The sequence below is a fragment of the Amblyomma mixtum genome, chromosome 10, assembly GCF_055824585.1.
Source record: "Amblyomma mixtum isolate Tamu chromosome 10, ASM5582458v1, whole genome shotgun sequence".
NCBI lineage: Eukaryota > Metazoa > Arthropoda > Arachnida > Ixodida > Ixodidae > Amblyomma > Amblyomma mixtum.
The window spans coordinates 49,001,697-49,024,133 of record NC_143021.1 but is presented as its reverse complement, the minus strand read 5'-3'; the positions used below and the strand labels follow the sequence as shown (position 1 = coordinate 49,024,133).

The 22,437-nt window shown below is 44.8% G+C and overlaps 2 long non-coding RNA genes across 7 annotated transcripts; one reads left to right on the top strand and one right to left on the bottom strand.

Moving 5' to 3' along the window:
- Nucleotides 1-9,480: 9,480 nt before the first annotated feature.
- LOC149325732 (uncharacterized) lies at nt 9,481-17,581 on the bottom strand. The gene is made up of 3 exons (XR_016286605.1): nt 17,273-17,581; nt 15,736-15,791; nt 9,481-10,845 (listed from the first exon to the last, which is right to left on the bottom strand). It is a non-coding gene; the product is annotated as an uncharacterized LOC149325732 (long non-coding RNA).
- Nucleotides 17,582-17,890: 309 nt separating this feature from the next.
- On the top strand, nt 17,891-21,998 carry LOC149325731 (uncharacterized). Of its 6 annotated transcripts, XR_016286446.1 has the most exons (6): nt 17,899-18,073; nt 19,107-19,265; nt 19,425-19,498; nt 19,852-19,947; nt 20,210-20,350; nt 20,831-21,998. It is a non-coding gene; the product is annotated as an uncharacterized LOC149325731 (long non-coding RNA). The 6 variants fall into 6 exon arrangements; XR_016286447.1 differs by having other exon boundaries at nt 17,891-17,960; nt 18,026-18,073; nt 19,107-19,947; XR_016286451.1 differs by lacking the exon at nt 19,425-19,498.
- Nucleotides 21,999-22,437: the final 439 nt, after the last annotated feature.

Here is a 22,437-nt window from a genome sequence, read left to right as displayed (position 1 = left end):
TCCTACGCCGTCTCATTCAGTTAGCCTGTTTCAGTGCTTTCCCTAAAAACTTGGAAAACATGAGACACTACACATTTTTGTGCGGCTATGCTCAGTAAATCTGTTTTAATACACGAGGAAGGAACCAACCGACAGCTTTACGTACGCCTACATTAGTGCACTGTACTTACAGAAATCAGGTCAACGAGTATGTAACCCCATCAGCTGAAGAATAATCACGCTTTCTTTCTTGCTCTGCAGTGCACCACTTAAGCAAAGCTTCCCATTTGTGCAAACGTTTCCTTCCTAGACAACTACTATTACACTCCACAAAGAAAAGAAGCGGCCAGCACATTTCAAACATACATTTTCAATTAGTCGGCAAGCTAAAACCTTACGATGATCATGCATAAAAACCGAGCAGCACACTTGCAATATCAGCTCGAAAGGTTGCGTCCGATGTCAGCTGCGAATGTAAACCCGATGATCTAGCTAGAACTGCCAGTGAAAGCCGCGCGCATCCTGTTCGTGCTCAATTCAAGTGAAAATATTTCTGGCATACGTTTCGCGTAGACAAGCTCATATGCTGCCACAAAAATATTTTTTAGCCGCTAAGTTTCGTGGAGTTCAACGTGCCGAAGCAAATCGTTCCCGCTTATTTCACATAGCGATTTGTGGACGATATGCGAACGGCAGGCGCGGTACTTGCCACCATGGTACTCAAATATGTTGACATTCGAGAAATTATTAACACACACCACCTTTTCAGAACTGCCAGTTGTCTTGCTGAACTTACCGAAATGATGCTCATTGCGTGAGAAGGTTCGCCGGCACTCAGCAGGGATGCCTGCCTGAACATATGTCACTTTATGATTCGTTAGCATTTACAGCACCTGGCAAAAGCATACGACAGGTGCAGCAGAGCACAAAAAGGACAGTAATAACACGACACACATCATTTACAACACATTTCATATCCGCGCCACGACCCTAGCACTACGTCACACAAAAAAGAACAGAGGGGAGGGACAAAGAGAAAAGCGCACGCAGCGCCATTACTGAAATTTTGTTGCAGGCGAAACTACGCCTTTTAATTAGAGAAAGACTAACAGTGCACAAAATCACAAGCACCAAATTTTAACTTTTTTTAAGTGGCTTGCTTTTTGACAAAAAAAAAAAAATAGTTCGTTGAGTTTTCGTCAGTGTCGCCATCTGTAGTGCTGTCACCTTCGCAATGGCGCGTCATTTGAACTCGCTGGTTTCAGCGTGCGCGTACGAGTCTCGTTGCGGGTCTGCACACAAGCACCTGCTGTTGAGCAATGCTAAACTTTTTTTTACGCTGTAGAAAATCCATTGCCTCAGTGGAACAGAAGTGGCAAAGAAACAGATGTGGTCTGATTCAGTTGTAATATAACTGCCACATTCCCAAGAAAATAAAGAGTTTCTCCAGTTACTGCAGGTGAAAAACTTGGTGATAAATGGACAGTTAACGGGCAAGTGGAAATAGCTCATCATGACAAAAAGCGCAAAAAGATGAATAAGTGAAAGACTGTTAGTCTTGTGTCTTTTCAGTCCGTTCATTATGAAACCTTGACATGGAATAAAGTGGGCAAATAAGCTTCCCACTCAGTGATGGGCAGTGAAGTTGAGATACATTGGAAACTGATGATGATGCTGGGTTTTCTTGACTCAAGGGCATCTAAGGCCGAAGAGCGCCAAACACAAGGTTTTTGGTTGGCTCAGGCTAAAATATGTACTACACGTGTTAAAACCAATACCGGGTGTATAGAGCCCAAGAGTAGTGAGTATGTTCATGATCATAGTGTGTCAGGAGGGTGTATAAGCCAGGTAGAATGCCCTAAAGAGGTGTATAGTGCCAAAAAATTGCGTTAAGAATTGTTGCATATAAAAGACGAAGCCAGGTAGCCTCAACCGCAGCCCTTGGTTGGGAAAGAAGAGCGAGGCATCTAGCAGCTACGGCTAAGCTCAGCCTTCTCCTTAGCAATGAGGAGGGGCTGAGGTTGCTTGGAGTATGAGATCGCTTGTAGAAAGCCTACATGTGTTAAAATTTTGGAAACCCTATCCAATGAAAGCATGCAGTCATCACCTAAAAATAAAGAAGGGTGCAATGGTATTTTATATGTGTATAGCTCTGGGAAGTGCTGCCGTCTTTGTTTCCAATCTCGGGCACATGATTGATGCACGGACAACTGAGATGTGGGCTCCACATCTCGCGCACTGTGGTGCCAGTGCCCTTTAAAAGATGCAAGTGCGTGATGTACGTATGTCTTATCCTTAGTGTGCAGAGAGCAACTTCTTTGAATCTATTTTGTTTTTCCGTGGCATACCTTCCAATCCTTGGTTTTATTGTGTGCAGTTTGTTCTCGGTTCATCCCAATCCTGCTGTCACTCATTGCGGAGTGTAGTCCTCTAATATGTGGCCTGAGGTCCTGGTATGGAAGTTGGTTAACATTAATAAGACTCAGTTCAGCAGCTGACGCAGCAAGCCTATCAGCTTCTTCATTTCCATCTATGCCACAGTGACCTGGTACCCAGCATATTGTAATTTTAAGGTTCAATGTGCGCGCAAACATAAAGCATTTCAAGAGGGAATTCATAATGGGGCTTTTATAGGGTTTCCCAGAGGACAGGGCTACAACCACACTTAAGGAATCACAGTAAATAACAGAGGTAGGGATTTTCTTTTGCAGGATGGACCTAACAGCCAGCAGGATACCATGACATTCTGCAGTAAATATGCTTGTGTGTCTATTCATTGTTTTTGTTTCAGAAAATTGACAGCTGCGAACTGCACATGAAACTGAAGATGTTTGGTTTTGGTTTGGTTTGGTTTTATTGGGGTTTAACGTCCCAAAGCTACTCAGGCTATGAGGGACGCCGTAGTGAAGGGCTCTGGAAATGTCGACCACCTGGGGTTCTTTAACGTGCACTGACATTGCACAGTACACGGGCCTCTAGAATTTCGCCTCCGTCGAAATTCGGCCTCCGCGGAGGGGATCGAACCCGCGTCAGCAGCCGAGCGCCATAACCACTGAGCCACCGCAGCAGGGCCAAACTGAAGATGTCTTGGAGTCATCAGTGTAAAACTCTGTGCACTGATACTTTGCTTTTAGGGACATGAAGTGCTGTTTTATGCCAATTGGAGACCCATGCTTGCCAACCTCACAAAAAGATCTGTCACAGACAACTGGATGCACTTCCCAGGGAGCAGTCACGCCTTTAGAAGAAGTCATCAGTACTAGAGACTGGTATGCTCATTTCTTGGACAAGTGCGGCGACTCTAATAGGTGAAGGTGAAGTTGCAGACGGTCTGTTTGAAAACAGCAGTGTACTGGTCGGGTTTCGCATAAGCACGCAGCATGGATGGTCGGTATGAGATAATACCTTGGTGGGGTATGCTATACTTGTAAACTTCGCCGTAGTTCAAGTGACTATCAGTCCACCTTATTGTACAAACTAGCAATTGGGCTTGTACGGAAAGCACCAGTAGCCAACCGCAGACCCCGGTGGTACATTGCATCGACCATTTTTAAGGTGGTTCTTCGAGCTGACTCGTACGCTACTCAGCCGTAGTCTATACATGATAGAACTACGCCATTTAGAAGATGGTTGGTTTATGGGGTTTAACGTCCCAAAGCGACTCAGGCTATGAGAGACGCCGTAGTGAAGGGCTCCGGAAATTTCGACCACCTGGGGTTCTTTAACGTGCACTGACATCGCACAGTACACGGGCCTCTAGAATTTCTCCTCCACAGAAATTCAACTGCCGCTGCTGGGATCGAACCCGCGTCTTTCGGGTCAGCAGCTGAGCACCATAACCACTGAGCCACCGCGGCGGCCCATATAGAAGACTCAGCAGGCAGTCTCGATCTGTACCCCACGACTGGTGTGACACGATTTTTAGAAGGTTCAGTGCCTTCATGCATTTAAGCCTTAACTGCTCAATGTGTGTGACGAACATAAGCTTTTCGTCGACTATGACGCCAAGAAATTTGTGGTCTTTTTGGACAGCAATACTCTGCCCGTTCAGTGTGATGTCGGGTTCAGGTCTAACACCACGTTTTTTTTTAGAGGAGTACACTGACTGTCTTTTCTGTGTTGAGTTTAAATCCGTTCTGTGTGCCCACTTTGATACTTTGTTCACAGATGGACAAATTACATGACTTGTAGCTTATTTACAAATCGTCAACATAAATAGTGTAGGATACTGATCTCGGTAGGATGCTCAATTAATTCATTTTGACCATGAAAAGCGTGCAGCAAAGAACGCCGCCTTGAGGGAAACCATTCTCATATGAAGACCTGCTTAGATAAGGAATTCCCTACATGGACCTTGAATGTTTGTTCAGACAGACAACTCTGAATGGTGGTCAAATACATTGGAAACTGAGTTTTTGATTCATCATGATTTTGCAGGATAAAGGGTTCTCCCAATGATCTGCCATTATCCCTGCACCATGCACTAGCCACAGCCACCAATCCCAGCTGATTTGCTAACCTCCGCATCCGACTTCTGGGCGTCCCTTGCTAGTTTAGTTACCTAGGAATCTAATGTGTTAGCTGAATAGACTGATAGTTATCTATTCTCTGGGTTATATGTCCCGCCCTAATCCAATTTTTTTTTTTCTAATTTCTTGTGTATCATTAACTTAAAATTGTACTCTAATCCACACTGCTGTCTCTCAAGCTTTCCCCATCATTTTACTCCTAACAACGGGCTGCATTGTCCCGGTTATTTTAAAATCTTTTCTGTAATGTCCATTTTTCATCCTCTCAGACAAGTGATGGCAGGGTGCAGCTGTTAACTATCTGCCTTTCGATCTATATTTTCTTGCAAGGGTTATTAGCAAACTGTTGTTCGTTACACTACCTGTGCAGCTGCTACATCGCTGCTCACACCAAGTGTGTGCCCCGATGCTTGACCCGCATGAGTGAAGTGTAGGCATCTGAAGAACATTTATTGCACTCGAAGCAAAGCTTTTACAGCCATGAAAAGGACGGGAAGGAGGGAAAGTGCACACTCCTATCACTTGGTGCATACATGCACAACTAGACTGTGCTGCACAATGATAAGCCGCAATAGGGCGGCTGTCCGTGGTTACTACAACAGTGTCTTCCAAATATACCCCTACCTGTCCTTATTTTCGAGGTAATTTCTTTCTCATGGTCCAGATCCAGAGTGACTACTTGGCTTAGATACTGTACAATGTCAGTGCATGTTAAAAGACCCTAGGCAGTCACAATTAATCTGAAGCTCAACCCCATGGCATCTCTAGCCCCACAAAAGACAGGTCTCTCATAGGCCATGTGCAGCTTTGGGATGCTAAACCTCTGCATACCATACCAATATCTCTCTAACCGTCGTAAACTGTTGTTCTTTTCACGAACTGTTAAAAATTAATTTTCCTCGTATAATTTTGAGCCTACCACTGCACTTTGTTTAGGTCTTCAAGCATGCACTGTAAATTCATCCTCTGAACATCAATGTCTGACTGGAATGTGACAATTTGATTGGGACCTGAAACAGACATTTGACAGCTCAATTGAGAGTCGAATTGCAAATCTAAAATCAACTGGGTTGTCCAGCTTTAACTGTAATGCCAATTTCAATCTAATTGATACCAAATACGGTACCATTTATCTTTCTTTACAGGGACACATTCGTCTGCTGGTGGCTCTGTTGAGTTCATAAGATGTGGAGGGGGTGGAGCAGAAGGACAGTAGCCTCGCAGAGAGGTTGCGGAGTAAGGCGGAGCGAGAGGCTGTGCATGAAGCCAGGTCTTGACAGAATCGCCTACCAGGCTCTCCACAATCGCGACACACTAGAGCACAAGTGCCTTCTGGATACATTTAACTCCATCTGGGAATCTGGTGCCCACCAGACAATTGGCTCGTTGCAGTTGTCACCCCCCATCCCCAAGCATGGCAAGCAAGCAAGAAACCCTCTTAACTATCTCCCCATACATCTCACCTCTGCAGCTTGCAAGGTCATCGAACATAAGTTTCTGCGCTGCCTCACCTGCTTGCAAGGGCTTTTAACTTTCTCCACGAAACTGGAAGCAACTTTCGCTAATTCCGCTGATCCTAAAACAGCGCAAACAAGACAAGGAAACGTAAACAACAGCGATTCTAAAACAGTGCAAACAAGACAAGGAGGACGGAAGGAAACGTACAACAACAGCGCTCGTGTTGTACGTTTCCTTCCGTCCTCCTTGTCTTGTTTGCACTGTTTTAGAATGAGTACCTACCAACTTGCCCAGGCTTCTACTTTGGCTATTCCGTTGCACTGCCAACTCAGTCAACGATGTTGTTTCTAATCTCGAACAGTCCCTACGTAGAAACCACACAGCCTTCCTCTTTTTACTTGAAATCCAAAGTGCTTTTGACCTCATCCCACACTCCGCCATACTCTCCGCACTTTCACAACATGGAGTCTCGGGCCATCTCCTCCGCCTTCTCATGTCAGAGTAAGACACTGCCTAAGCTCCAGCAGGACCCTACCCAGGGGAGCTCCTCATGGTTCTGTTCTTTCACCTTTGCTCTTTAACCGAGTACTCTCACCCCTTCCTAAGGAAACTCCCTCTGCCGTCCACACAACTATATATGCTAAAGACATCGCTCTTTGGACAACGTCAGACCTTGAATCTCTTGGCCTCTCACACTCCACAGCCAAATCCAAGACCGTCCTGCTGCTCGAAACACCTTCCCCAACCTCCTCCTTCACAGCGCCTCTATTCCCTGGCTTAGCAAAGTCTGATACCAAGGCCTACTCATAGACTCCAACCTAAAACAAGAAACTACCACTTCTAGATCTATTGCAGAATTGTGCTAAGTCAACCGTGTGCTCCAACAGCTGAACGAAGGTTCTGCCAGGGCTCTGCAACCAGCCCAACCTGTAGAGGTTGTACGTCCTATGAGGCATTAGAACACATTTTTTACTGCCCTTCTTTCTCTATAGCACTTGCTTCCCTTCTCCAAGGTTGCAGAAACCTAGGTTTACCTTCATCCAGCTTCGATGACCTACTCTTTCCCAAATGCAGCAGGTCCTCACACTTATCTGCCCTCCTCATCTTTTCCCCCTGCAGGGGCATCTGCAAGATGTAGATGATGGTGATTTGCGACGCCATGCCTTTCAGAGCATCCGCAGGGACATCCCTGCAGGGGGATGATGGCAAGCAGTGTGCCACTACGAACCCGAGCACCCATGTTTAGCCGTGCGCGGCAGCGCCGTGTCCGCGGAAAAGGAGATCCTGAAGGTTGAGCCGATGTCGAGCGTTTAGACCTTTAAGGCTCCTCGGAAGAGGCAACACACTACTTTGTGTTGCCTCCCGACCCGACTGGGGGAAATCGACAATCACCTTTTCCTATCCTCTATCTTTCACTTTCCTATCTCTTTCTCAACTCTCTTAGTGGTCCTGGGAGACTTCAACACACCCCACACCACATGGGCCTACAGCACCACCGATACCGCCCAAGGGGCCGCCCTACACAGTGCAGTAGATGCACTGGGACTAGATCTCCTCACCGACTTCACCTCTCTCATCCGCCCGCACAACCACATATCCAACGATACCTCCTCCGGTCTCACTTTCACCCGAAACATTCCACGAGCTACCTTGACCAACCTAGGAGAGGCCCTAGGAAGCGACTATTTCGTCTTGTCGATCAGTATCCTGTCCCCTCAACACCAAACATCAATGGGCACCATCCGCATCACAAACTGGAATAAATTACGGGTGACTGCACCCCAATCATTATCCATAGCAGACATAGCAAAAATGGAGCCAATTCCTATATGAACATCACTTCAAAAACATCCGCTGCCTTCAACGCATTGTAGAATACCCCTCAGCTTACAACCACCTCCTACACATCTGGGAGGCATGGCATGGCCTCCTACATAGATGGTGACGACAAAAGCACAATCGCACACTTAGCGCCGCATAACACACCTCATGGAGCAAGCCCAAGGATACATCTCCCAGCTGTCCACCCAAAATTGGCTCCGGTTTTGTGTTCCGCTCAAGGGTGCACTAAGCACATCCGAAACCTGGACCATCCTCAGCGCCTCCTCAACATGGACACCACCAAAGCCGCCACCCATCACACCTTGCAGACCATAGCCCACACCTATAAGGGCTCCGACCAAGCTCTGCTGGACGAGCTTCAGACAGAATACTTTGGTGCCCACCACCTGCCCCCATCCAATGCTCCATACACCAGCCTCCCCAACCCAGACTGGATGCCCCCATCACCTATGTCTATGTTGCTGTGCAGTTGGCCACCAGGTCTAACGCCCCGGAAGTGGACAAAATTATGAATGCCATCATACGTAACCTCTCCAGGGAAAACATTCAGGCATTTACGACATACCTAATTGAGCAACAATGGATCCCTGGACAGCTCCCTCCAGAGTGGAAACATGTGGAGGTCATCCTCATTCCCAAGTTCAACAAACCTCCTTCAGTGAAGGCACCCTGCCCCATTCATGTCTTGCCTCGGCAAGATTTACAAACAGGTCGTTCATACCCACCTCTGAAACCGTACTGATGCTAAGAACCTCTTTCCCCTGTACAAGATCGGTTTCCACCCTGGACTTTCCACCCAAGACGCCTTTCTCCTGCTAAAAACGACGTACTCACGGGCATGCCATCTGGAGGTGAACTTCAAGGGGCAATTTGACAACATCGCCCACACAGCCATCCTGAACAGCCTCAATCATATCAACTGCGGCACCCGCATCTATCAGTACATCACCACCTTCCTCTCCAACCGCACTGCCACAATCGGCATAGGCACTATGCGATCCCAACCCTTCGACACTCATAATAAGGGCACCTTGCAAGGAGCTGTCCTCTCCCCACTCCTTTTTAATATCGCTACGGCCCCCTTGGCCCACCAACTAGCTGCTCAACAGGACCTCAGCTGCACCACGTATGCAGACAATATTTCCTCAAGGTCTACACGGGGCTCCCTCGCAGCCAAGAAAGAGGCTCTTCGAAAAGCCATCCTAACCGTTGAGGATTTCTTCACCAGCAGTGGCATGCAACAAGCCCTGGAAAAAACTGAAGTGATTCGAACACACGGACCCCGCTACAAGTCACCTGGCTCTATCTGCCTCCGAAGCCATGACCATCTCATTGAGAAATGCCCGCTTATTCGGGTCCTTGGCCTCTGGGTTCAACATGACGGAAAGCCCACCCACACCCTGTAGACACTCCGCACCTCAGGTCTCAATGTCACCCGCATGATCCGCCGAATAGTGGGGCACGGAAAAGGCACGCGTGAAGCGGCACTCTCCGACTCGTCAAGGCCCTTGCTATCAGCCGCAGGATTTGCCAGGATTTGGTAAGTGGAAGCCAAGAGCGGGAGATCAACTACAGGCCATTTTTCTTGTCGATCACAGCACTGTGCAGTGTTATGTTCCAAATGAGAGCAGAAAGCATCAGAGTGATGAACTAGAAACACATTTTGCAAGAACAGGTTTGGTCTGGTTTATTGGGTTAACGTTCCAAAGCGACTCGGGCTATGAGGGATGCCATAGTGGAGGAAGGGCTGTGGGTTTAACCACCCGGGGTCTTTTAACATGCACTGACACATCGCACAGTACACAGGACTCCAGCATCTCGCCTCCATTGAAATGGAACAGCCACAGCTAGGATTGAACCCACGTCTTCCGGGTTAGGTACCAAGCACCATAACCACTGAGCCACTGCGTGAGTTTTTTTTTTGTACGTGTTTGTGTGTCCTTTTTTTCCGAAAGCAGAAGTAAAATATAACTGTTTCACTCTGGAATGAAATCGTGGAAAGAAAAGTGACCATCTTAATGTAGGTCGCTTTTTGCAGTACTTTTTGCCAGTGCATTTACTGCATGGTACAGGCACCATGTACAGGGTGCTCCATATTTATCAGTCAGGGTTGTAAAAAAATTCTCTTGCGCAAACCACTGGTCTATTTCTGCTAAAGCACAGACCACAGGGTAGCTTATGATATCTGTGTTTTCCGATAAATGCTTTAACGTCGGAACTTGCCTGGACTGCCAAGAATCGGTGAAGGACTGGAGTCGTCTGTGCGTGGAATTTTCATGAAGGCGAGCGGGATAGCCGATTTGAGAGGCTTTGCCATCTGGTGAACTGCGAGGCAAACAATATCCCTGCTCGGAGCTGGGGTAGGTCTCGCAGTACCCCAGTTGGCACAGCCTGTCAAATATGCTGCTCCGCTTACCTAGACGAAAATTCTCCGTGTAGACAACTGTAATTTTTCGCCGATTCCGGACAATTCAAGCAAGTTCTGATGTTTAAACCAATTATTGAAAAATGCAGACTATCATAAGCTACATTATGGCCAGTGCTCAAGTTCAAACACGTAAGTAGTTTGCGCAGGATAATTTTTTTTACAACCCCGACTGATAAATACGGAGCACCCTGTATATCAGGGCATACCACTTCTGTAAACAGCAGCTTGCATGCACAGTCTCCTATCAGCCGTGAATGTAGGTTGCAATGCAAGCTGGGCTAGTTGGAGGCAGCACATAAAACTGTGCACAGTGTGAGAAATTAGACAGCAATAGAACAAACACATATGCGTGCCAGCACTGTCTTGTAGCTGTGACAAAATAATATCTGCAGCCTGAACTTGTGAGGCAGTGCTGGTATGTGTATGTGCTCTTTCTATTGCCATTTGGTTTCTCATGCTGCATGCAGTATGTCATCATTGGAGCAATCGATGCATTGCTGTAGTCCTCGCAGAACATTTTCAGAAAACATCCTCCTCCTTGACCGAAGGAATACAACTTGCTTGGATGCTGTCAGTGCAGCACAAGGGCTTGAAGAAGCTGATCTGGACCTGCAAGCACACAAAAGAACCACGACAGCTGCCCTGGCAGTAGAAGTGCAACTTTCCCCTTGTGGTTACCCATGCTTCCCGACAACTTGAATAAGTTTTTGTTTAGCACAGTGAAATGCATAGTGGATGAAGCAATTGCACTGACCGCCACAATTAAAGTATGCAGGTTTTTATGCAGTTGATAAAAAATTATAGCAACCGAAACAGAAGGAATTGCAGATTTAGACCACGACCTAGAATAAGAAAAATTGAATCTCGGCCCTAAGGGTATGACACGATAGCGTTATTGGTCTCCTGGGACTCCTCATGCCCCTCCTGGAGCAGTGGTGCAGCAGTTGAGCGATGAACCACTGCGCCCTGCGATGACAGGTACTCCCAGTGGTGAGCCCCATGTTGCTCTTCCCGAGCGACCAATCATTAATTTAACTGCCACATGCCATGGTGGGCAGTTTGTTCACTACCTGGTGGGCGGGTTGTGATGACGCCGCAAGGTCACGTGACCAAGATGGCCCACCTGCCTCCTAGGTTGCTCTATGGGCACCACCTGCCCGAGCCATGCACGCGGTTTTTCACACACAATGCCGACACCGGATTTTCTGGTGACCGTGGCGGGTGGCAGTTAAATTAATGATTGGTCGGTCGGGAAGAGCAACCTAGGTCGCTCAAGTCCCACCGGTGACAGCACCTGCCATAGAAGAGCAGTGGGGCACCTCTAAACCACTGCGCCAGGAGTGGTATGAGGACTCCCAGGGACCTCTGAATGTAGAGTAGAGAATGATGTTCTGCATTTATGGGAAAGAACCCACTACGTTCAACTCATCGCATCATACCCTTAAGGTGGAGCTTTCAATTTCTACCTTACTCCTCCAGCAGCAAGAGCCCATTTCCCATTGTTGAACATGACGGCCAAGTAAATGAATGAATATATTTAATTTTGGCATGACTGGCACATTCATATAAGGGGGGGAAGGGGAGTGCTAACCGCCAAATAAAGTTTGATTTTCATATATAGCTGTTATGAAAGAAATGTTTATACAGGTTACTGGAATGTTCACTGTATTTTACTGTATCATGCATGTATTCATCACTTTCTTAAACATACTGTAATACACCTTAAGGACTAATTAATATATGCACCCAGATGAGATTTCTGACATTCAGTTTTAGGACATTATTAATGTAAAGCACAGCGGGGCTCAGCTAGTTGCTTTATAGCCAGTCATAAAGCATTTCATCTGAGTATCCTCAACCAATCACATCGCTACAGTACTAGTTGATTTACTGACCCCTGTTCATGAATGTGATTTGCAGAACTCACACAGACTATGCGCAAACTTTCTGAATGCAGCTGATCACTCCTTGCATCTACATCTTTATCCCTTTTCATCCCGAATTTTTGTGGCGAGCACAAAAATTTGTGGTGGTTTTATCTCGTTAAGAAGCTATTAAAAAGCTTGTAAACAAATTACGAGGGCAGTAAGTACAGCGGTTTTCAAGGGAGAACCATCTCCAGTATACTGAACACTGGGATTTATTTGTTGCCCTAGGAGTAGCACATTTTCATCTGCACTTTAAGAATTGTAGCTACTTTCTTCACTATGAAGCACAGACTGTGGTTGGAATTTTTCCGCTTTGCCGCCTGAGTACGAATTGACATCAAGGATTGAGTAGTCTCCAAACAAAATTTCCTGAATTTCCTCATTAGTGAGAGTCTTTCCTACAAATAAAACAACCAAATGGCGCTCAGAAGCATATTACTTGCACGACAAATCCACATCAGGGTGTTTCTCGAACGATAGTGGGAGTTATGTAATTTTGGCACCAAACAATATTGAAAATCAAATGTAACCTGCTTGCGCAAGGATTAGAACAATACGAACAATTAAATCCTAGTGACCAGTACATTGGAGATAAAAATATTATCATATTGCAAAAAAACTACTCACAACTAGGGCAAACTTTTAACCACATTGTTTAAAATGAAATTTGATTCACTTGCGAGAATTTATATATTTGAATTGGATGAAGAGGAAACTTTAAAAGAAATTGTGGCGGTCTGCTCGTGGAAGCTGCCCTCCTAAAAAGATGCGGCCAAGAGAGGAACTATCATGATGGAGATATTGCTCGTCTCTTCCAGAAGCCATCCAAATGGTTTTGGTTTTGATTTAGCTTTGTTTGATTTTTTCATTACTTTTTTTCTGATGTCCAGTGTAGTGGTCGCTAGGTTGGAAAAGGTTATAAAGCTGCCGATTTCAATTTAAGTTTTACATGCAATAACAAATATATTTTTGAGCAGTAAAATATAAGAGTATAAACCAAAAGTAAATAAAATTCAATAATAATTTTAGTAAAACATGGAATAAATAAACAAATAACTGAACAAACTCCAAGTCCTGCCCCCCAACCCCCCCACCTCCCAAAAAAGTTCCGCAGTCCCTGCCCTCTAATGACATTGCTCTTTTGCAGCTGAGCTACTCCTCACCAAAGTATGTCTGTGAACCCAGATACCTTCTTCTGTCCCAGCGTTCCCCATGAGTGGTGACTATGGACTTCAGACTGCCCTGTTCCTGCTCATGACTTATGCCTGCACCGACCTGCCCACTAGGACTGCTGCTGAGAGAAGCTCAAGATTCTGGCTTACTTCCACGACTGCCACTGATTAGCACTGGCAACTGATCTCTCCAATAGTGTGCTGCCTTCGTTGCCGCCACCACTGCCTAGAACTACTCTAACTGTGCTTACGGTGCACTCGCAAATGCCATACAGAGCTGGGTGTATCGACGGTACTGTTGTCTGCATTGATGGTGGCCCGGCTAGCAAAGCTGCTGCTGTCATTCTATATTCAGAGCTTGATTTAATAAAGTTGCACTCCAAAGAGTGGAAATCAAATGCAGTTTGAAACAAAGGGGACAGGTGTGTTACTTTATCCCACAACAAGTACATGCACCATGTCCTGCATGTACTGTGAAATTGAGAATTGTGGTTTACAACTGCAAGTTCACATCTCAATTCCAAACTATACACTCACCTATGCACTAAAACTTCAGTTCCTCAAAGACCTACATGTACACAGGAGTATAACGAAGAGACGGAGGGGTATTAATAAACCGAGCATGTCACCGCTCTGTTTGGGAGGGCGCACTTTGATGGAGATTAATCTTTCTTGCTAACAGAGCAGAAATATACAACAGAAAGCACAAAAACATGAAGCAGTTAACCAGCTCTAGAGATTTAAAGAATGGTACAACAGCCTAAGAGAGCTAAATAAGGCCCGGGAGTTTTGGAAGAAGAATCATCAATATAAATCGTGCACTAATAATACAATAATAAAATATTAGATATTACAATAAATTTAGTCCTCACTTGAAGAAACAGAAGTTTCAATTCTTTGTGTTCGCACATTACCTACAGAAAAACTGTTCAGGTTAGAAAACGCATGAAGGAAAACAGCAAAAATGCTGCCAGTGCAGTGGGCCTTCCGTTCCTCTCTGTAGCACTTCCACAAGAGTATTTCACAGGGTGCCTAAAATACTAAAGACACCAAATTTTTGCTTCGTGTTTTCTTTAAAATGATGCATTAGACATTAATATACATGTACCACCGTGCGATATTCGCCTATGACCGGTAAATAATTTAGAATTGTATTTCTTCCCGACATTGTTTCGGTTTCATCAACTGAACGATGGCTCTGATGTGTAGTTGGTATCTAGGTCACGTGAGACACGATAAAAACGGCAATACAACTGCTGATACGTCATTTGTTGCCATTCCATTTCTAGAAGCAGGCTGGTGTAAGTGTTGTATTGAATCAAACCTACGTAAAAGCATGTATAGTGAAGTTTCTTCCTGCTGACGCAACCTAAAGGCCAATTACATGTCACCGCCATTGTTCGGTTGATAAAACCGAAACGAGAACAACATGAAATAAGAAATCCAGTTATAAATTATTTAGCAGTTGCAGGCAAAAGCAAGTGGTGATCCATAAGTTCAATGCTCAATGCATCATTTGCAAGAAGAAAACATGCAACTAAAAATAGGTGTCTGTAGTCCATTAAGAGTTTCAACTTCGAACCACTTGGGCACCTGACTCAAAGGCAACCAGACGAAGGGTTGTCTTGAATTCTAGTATACCAAAGCAACTGCTATACACGGCGACAGATCTGGGGGCATGTTGCCTCATACAAGTTGCAACAGACGCTCTCAAGTGGTTGCAAGAAGCTGTGGCCTATTACATGCCAAGTTACCTTCAACAAAGCTATGTTTTGGACACCACCGCACATGAAGGTTTATGGTTTATGAGGGTTTAACGTCCTAAAGCAACTCAGGCTGTGAGGGACGCCATAGTGAAGGGCTCCGGAAATTTCGACCAACTGGGGTTCTTTAACGTACACAGACATCGCACAGTGCTTCCACACAAGACTTTTTTTTAGGAATTTTAGGCATTAGGAAACCCGCATCTTTCAGGTCAGTAGCAGAGCAAAACAATCACTGAGCCACCACAGCAGCTTCACATAAAGGGTGCTCCCACAGAACAAAAGCTGTTATACAAGTACAAGAGGCTGTGTATAGCTTGTTCTACATGGCACACTGTCTGCTTATGAATCTAGTACAGACTTGTACAGATCTAAATCTGCTGCTTTCATTCCGTAGGCAAATTACATAGGTGCATTGGTGTTTCTCCAACTTCTCTCTCTGCAAATCATGTAGCTGAAAGTGCTCAGAATAACTTTTCAAACAGCGTACCATAAATGCAGAGGTGCCAAAATACACACTCCACAATAAAAGTAAATACATTGCGGGCATGCTTTCAAAAATTCAAACTTTTTAAAACTTAACCAGGAGCACGCTCTGAACCGGTGGAAACAGCGAAAGTATGCATTACGCCATACCAATCTCGGCTCACTGTGGTAATGAGGTCAAGGTAGAATCCAGCTGGTGGAAGGATCTGCAAATAAGCAAAGGCGCACGCTGCAGATCAGAGTAATGCTACAAACACGGCCCGTTTGCACAGATGAATTCAACAAACTCGTTCCCAGAACTGAGTACAGCAAGTGAGGGCTCCTGCTGCAGCAGAAAAACAAAGTAACGACATTGGTAGCTGCTGGTTGATACACACACGAATTAGTTTCGTAAATGCACTAGATGTGCATTTCCAAAACAATTAATTACAACAAACGAAACAGTGTAGTGGATTCACTGATACAGTAAGTGCTGCACATGCTGCTTGCATGGAACTGCGCTGGAAAGTGGTTATAGCAGCTGCTGCCTTGTCCCTTGACAGCCACATGAAGTCCACACAGCGGCTGCAAAGCTCTCCTCCAAAAGACATGCTGGCTCAGCGTCATCTTTGGTTTGTCTCAATTCCCTCTCGGTGCCCTTGGCAGCGGCTTAAAGGCACGCACTGCCTGTTACTTATGAATGCATTAATTTTTTTCTGGAAATCTTTCCCATAGCTTCCTCGAATGCATTGGAGCACACAGAACAAGTGTTGGGAACTATGGTAGGGACAGCCATCCCAAATGTTTAAACAAACGCAAAGAATTACACCAATGCAGTTATTTCGGTTGTAAAACGATAAATATTTCCATGGGCATCGACCTAGTGCTAGCTGAAGGCTAATGAAGTCACGTATTCCTTGCGGCATCCGTCGCCTTACACATGAGTTACTTGGCAGTGACGGGCCTGAGCGGATAAGCACAATGAATGCATTGCTGCAGTCTCATGCTGTACAGAAGGTTCGTGGCACTCCGAGGTACGCCAGTTTTTTTTTCACACTGAGCCAGCTCATATTTAAACTTAGGCTCCCCGCTGGCCAGCAACCCCTTCTTTCGCTCTTCGGAAGTATCACAAAGAAGCTGATCTCCTGCATTGCAGCACCGCGTGAAAAAGGAAGGAAAACATACAACTGGTCCGCACAGGTAAACGCCACCTTCCTGTCGGGAATCCCGACGCTTTGACAGCGCAAGTCACGTACCCCATCTGCTGAAGCTGCGAGGAAGGCAGTAAAATCCCACAGTCCAGCGCGTTTACGCTGGCACACACAGAAATAACAGCTGCGGCCAAATTGTACAGAGGCCATGAGCGAAGGAGATGAATCTTGAAAAAGACAAACCTTCGTTAGAGGCAGCCGACAATCGATAGGAGCACAGTAACAAGCATGCAACAGTCCTTTCAAGCGCGAAAAAACGACCTCATCGACGCCACTCCGCGGTCTCCTCGCGCGCCTTCACCCCCACGATGTCGCGAAATTTACATCAGAAGACGCTGCATTAATAATCAAGACCGTCACACACTTGCGCAGTCGTGCAGCAGCTCTTTCAACAAGCCACAAGGCGATGACAGAGTGACGACGAACACTTATCTAGTTGGCGGGCAAGTACGAAACAACATCGCGCGTGCACAATGAATTATTTTGACAGCACTCACCTCAGTCTGGAAAAGGTTGAAGGCAGGGCTGCCTAAACCATGAACTGAGAGCAAAATTCACCGAGCTCGCATTTACCAAAACAGCAGCGGGCCGATTCACCAGAGAGAAACGAAAGCGCAGACAGCGCAACGAGGCGCTGGCGCACACACGAGTTCGCCCGTTCTCTGAAACGCGCGCCATCCTCGGCCTCGGCATAATTTTAGGCGTCTGGGTTTGAGAGTTACATGCCGCAAAAACAGAAAACCGAAAAACCCTCCGGCGTCACATCCGCCAACCGTCCTCCTTTCCACCTACTCTCTGGGCGCGCATGCGCAGTTCTGCGGAGTTTGCTCTCGCGATGTTCAGGTGACGCCAACTGTATTCCCGCCTTCCGACCATAACAGCCACTGACGATGACAGTGACACCACAGCAAAAACAACTGGCCACTTGTTCGTGCTCTTAGAGCAGTGATCATGAAACTTAATAACACGCATCCTTTTTTGCAGTTATTTTTGGTTTATTTAGGATCACAGTTTTATTTTTGTCTTAGGTACATGTTGCTTAAAAAGGCTCTTTGCTCATTAGCTCAATGGCACCACCATCGTCATCGCACTATTGAAACAAAAAAACAATGCAAGTTATTTTCTTAGCTTGGTGGTTTGAGGCGTGTATTAGCCAGTTTTCCGTTTTTTGGACCAAAATTTCAGGTAATTATTGACGTTCTTACTGCATGTTGGTTGCGTAAAGAGTGTAAATTTTTTGACATATTCAGCAAGGTTCCAGCAGCGGGAAACACGGATGGCACATGCGGCAAGTGAAAGTAAGTGGCAGTCGGTAGTCCTCGCCTGGTGTGTGAGCCGTGTAGCGTGATTTCTAGCTTTTGAAGTAATTTTAGCGGCGGTATTAAAGTTCAGTGACTGATGCTGGCTCAACATGAGCAGAAGCTTACTGGGGGCCAGTATGTTAATCTGGTGACAGCATAATGGCTACGGTGCCGAGGAGTAATGCTTACAGGCGTGCACGCCGAGAGGCACGTCGTGATATTGAGCTAATAGCGTCGGCTGCTGGCGATGGTATTGCATACGACCCTTCTTAATCTGATCCGTGTGCTGCTGCAAAGTCGCAAGAGCAACTAGATCCTAGCTCGTCGCATGTTCCGTGCCTTCAACATTCGATTGAATATGCGCCTAAAGTTCCTGTTCTAATTTTGATTTGGTTTATTGGTTTGTTTGGGTTGAACGTCCCAAATCAACTCAGGCTCAGAGGGACACCGTAGTGAAGGGCTCCGGAAATTTCGACCACCTGGGGTTCTTTAATGGGCACTGACATCGCACAGTACACGAGCCTCTAGAATTTCACCTCCAACGAAATTCGACCGCCGCGGCCGGGATCGAACCCACGTCTTTCGGGTCAGCAGCCGAGTGCCGCAACCACTGAGCCGGGGCGGGGCTGTTTTAATTTTGTATTCTGTTTATAACTGTTGCATGCGCACAGTTTTCTTTTATTGGTTTGTTACCTAGATATATATAGTATTGAAGAGAACTATTGCAATTTCATTTGAACTGTATGTGTTGTTTGGGCCTTTTGCATCTAAAAAATGAGGTCATGCATGTTTTTACGTATGAATTTTTTGCTGGCGAGGGCCAAATCTGCCCCTGTGTCACATGGATGGCTCATAATGAAGGGCATATGCATGTTTAATTGTACCACCTAGGGATACCTCACAACAGCATGCCAGCTGCCTTCAATATGATAAAAACTTACTATAGCAATAGAGTTCCCCACTGTTAACTTGAGAAATCCTGATTTTATTTTCTTGGTCTGATTTCGAACCTAATTCTGTTTTGATCTAGAGAAATCACATGACTGTGCAAGATGGAGACACTGCAAAAGAAAAGACATCTCGCATTCTGCGAAGTATTCTAACATCTGAACTGGCTTCTAGCTACAGCTGGTATGGTGCCAAGGGAAGAACAGGCTCTGTGAGCTGAATATATGCAAAATCATGTGCAGTAAGTATTATTTGGAGGAAGCTATTTCAAATCTTAAAGGAGCACAGGTATAAAATTTTAAACTCAATAAGTGATCCTATCTTTGTCCTGGGCACAAAGGGTTTTACTATTCCAAATTCTCTGATTTCACTGATTCCACATGCCGAAAATCATTGACAGAGGAGCTGTTAGCCAATGCTGACATCTATCATCTATATATGGACTGGTTGGCAGAGTCACTAGCAAAACATGAGGTAAGTCCTAAACATGCCATCACATGATGCCATAATGGACTCCAGCACTGGCATTGACCTGACAGAGACCAAAAGTACTCATATAAAACAGTTTAACTGTTCACACTGTGGACTAGATATTTAAGCTTATTTCCATGAATAATAGGCTTTTACGTCTCATTAAAAGCAGCAAAATGAACACCCCAGAACACTGTGTCTGTATCCCTTTAAGACTTCGAATATAAATCAGATCACAGAATCAATATCTACATTAAGTGTTTATAATTGAATTTGTAGGTCTTGGTAGGATTGCGTCAAGACCAGTGATATTTGCTTTGAAAAAAAAATGACAAATTTCCATTGTTTATTTTCAGATCTGCACATTCACACACTTCACAACTAGCCACATGGATTTTTGTTGTCATCTGGTTCATTGGCTCATGTCTGCAGTACCATGAATGTTACCACAGGTTAGAACAAGCTAGAATTACAGCTTTCATAGTGTGCATTTGGGACTGTTTTCATACTGCCTGCGCAGAAGGCATGGTCCAGCAATGGAATTGGTTATAAGATGTGTAGAAATATGCCATCCTTTGTTACTCAAGCCCATGCCCTTTGCCTGCTGATTCAAAATTAAGGAAATGCAGTAAAGTTTGGCTACAAAAATTTTTAGAGGTGAGATATATTTTTCTATAAAAAATACATAACATATACCCTCTCATCTGTATATAGGTTGCCTAACTGACCAGCAGACCTCAACTCGGGCACAGCAAACTACGCTGAAAGAAATCAAAAAGGCAGCCATGTCATGGTTTCGGCATGCAACTGAACGGGTAATGTGCAAGAAAACTGGCTCCTGAGCAAAACTAAACGGTGAGTGTGTTGCTAGTGTGCTACATTTTTTTGTTGACATTAACATCTTGGGTTGAGGATTTTTCATTCGAAACTGTTGATATTTTTCCTGTGACACTGTGCTGAGAGATGATTGATTTTGAGAGAGCACAGAATTCAGTAGATTATTTCAATAGATACCGTGAAAACTTCTGCATATCAGCCTGTGTAGTTAGGTAGAATCATGAAATGTATCTTTAAGTTAACTTGGGTATTCTTAGCCTGCTAAGTCCTCACGCACCTCTCTTTACTTGGCTGTCTGTTTGTGGTGGTTTTACTCCTGGAAGTATGTACATTTACTTGTGCAAGGATTAATTCCTCGCGGCAAGTACCATTTGGTGCCAACACCATGTGAAGGTGCTGCAAGTTTGTTTTTTTTCAAATGCAGTCAGTGATTGAAAAAAAAAGGTGAACTGAAAGAAGTGTCTATATGTATTGGCTTTTTTTTTGTCTTTCTTCCAGCAAGGCAGCCTATTTCAGCATTGGCCCAGGTGGCAGGATTTCTGCTTTACATGTATACATGACTCTTCTTTTCGATGACACTATAGCAGAACCGAAAAGAAGACTGCCTAGAATGAGAAGCCAAGCAATATCTTGAAAACGTGTCACTTTATTGATACCTAGCAGTTGTAGTATACTTAAGTGTCTAGAAATGCGATGCTTTGTGCATGAACAATTTCTTTTTCTCTGATCAAGCTGGGCATTTTGTTGCCCATCTGAAATTTGCTTGTATTGAGCTATACTTGCTGTTTTGGTCTCTAGTCCCACTATGCTTGTGTAAATTTGTTCCCGACTGCTACTACTAGAGTTATTTTTCACCCCCGTAGTGCGTTTGTATTGCTGTTCCAGGAAAAAAAAGAGGATATGTGGATTTTAATGACTTTTATTGTCTATGTAAGAGATGACCATAGTTCCTGTGGCTTGTAGTAGTCTTGTAACTTGTTAATGTTAATATCATACTATATACAGCGTGTTTTAGATTTTTTTCTTCTGGCCGTGCTAGCTGCCTTGAAGCCCATCTACTCCTTATGCACACTTATACGTGCTTTTTATTTCTAGTCCTGTGCTTGCTGAAATGTGATTCTGAATGGTTGTGCTTGTGTCAATATTTCAACCTCTGATCTGTGTGCATGTATTGCTGTTATAGCAAAAAAAGGCTCATTTGTGATTTAATAATCTTTATTGTTTTGAGTGAGACAAGCATAGTTCCTGTACCTTGTAGCAGTCAGACAACCTTTCTTATTTTAGTCATTCCACGTGCAGCTTGACTGAAATGTTTATCTTCTGACCATGCTAATTGCCTTGAAGGCCACCTACTACTTATGCACAGCTATATACCTGCTTTTATCTCTAGTTGCATGCTTGCTGAAATTTGATCCTGACAGATAGTGCTTATGTTATTATTTTAATCTCTAATCTGTGTAGTTGGGTTGTATTACTGTTATAGCAAGAAAGGGTCATTTGTGTTTTAAGAACATTGATTATTCTAAATAAGACAATAGTTCCTATACCTTATTGCAGTCGCATAATTTGCCTCATTTTAGCTATGCTACGTGCAGTGTGATCGAGATTTTTTTCACCTCTGCTGCGTATGCTTGTATTGTTGTTTCAGTAAAAAAAGTTGCATTTGTGTTTTTAGTTTGTTTTTTTTGGCGTTTTACATCCCAAAGCGACCCAGGCTATAAGGGATGCCATAGTGGAGGGCTCCAGATAATTTCGACTACCTGGGGTCCTCTAGCGTGCACTGACATCGCACAGTACACTGGCCTCTCAACTTCTCGCCTCCTTCGAAATGGGACTGCCATGGCTGGGATCGAACCCGCGTCTTTTGGGTCAGCAGCCGAGCACCATATGACCAATGAGGCACTGAGTGGCATATTTGTGTTTTGTTGCGTTCATTATTTAAGAGACATATAATATTCATGCCTTACAGTATGCCGCTACTGTTTGTTTTAATGTCATGCCCTTTGCAGTGCAATTAATATTTTTTGTTCTGACCAAGATTATCATCCCGAAGCCTGTTTAGACCTTACATGACTTATATGTTATACCTGCTGTTTTAGCCGTAT